Below are 510 nucleotides of genomic sequence, written 5' to 3'. Positions count from 1 at the left end.
GTCACGTTTACTAGAAAATACAGGGTTCCTCAATGTAACATTTCATTTAAAGGGTCCCCTGTGTCTTGCTCTAAGCATGTAAAATTTTTAGGCCTTATTTTAGACTCAAAATTAAACGGTGTTCCCCATTTCAACCATGTCATTAAAAAAGTGAGAAGGGTGTTAACGTTCTTCGTTCGTTATCTGGTGTGAGATGGGGAGCACATCCCTACTCGCAAAAGCTTTTATACAATGCTGTAGTACGAAGTCATTTTGATTATGGCACCTTTCTTTTAGATCCTGGCAACAAGCAAGCCCTTTTTCCCTTTTATTTCCAAAATTCAATCAAAATCTATACGCATCATCCTTGGTGCTATGAAATCCTCACCCATCAATGCTCTCCAAATAGAATGTGCTGACCCCCCCCTGTATTTGCGTAGACAATTTTTAAGTGACCGATTCTTCATCAAAGTCCTTCAATATTCTTCACACTCTATCTTGTCCAAATTACGTCGCTTATCTTCTCTTACG

Source organism: Pieris rapae, chromosome W (genome assembly GCF_905147795.1).
Source record: "Pieris rapae chromosome W, ilPieRapa1.1, whole genome shotgun sequence".
Classification (NCBI taxonomy): Eukaryota; Metazoa; Arthropoda; class Insecta; order Lepidoptera; family Pieridae; genus Pieris; species Pieris rapae.
The sequence above is the reverse complement of the archived record's forward strand: the minus strand, read 5'-3'. Positions refer to the sequence as shown.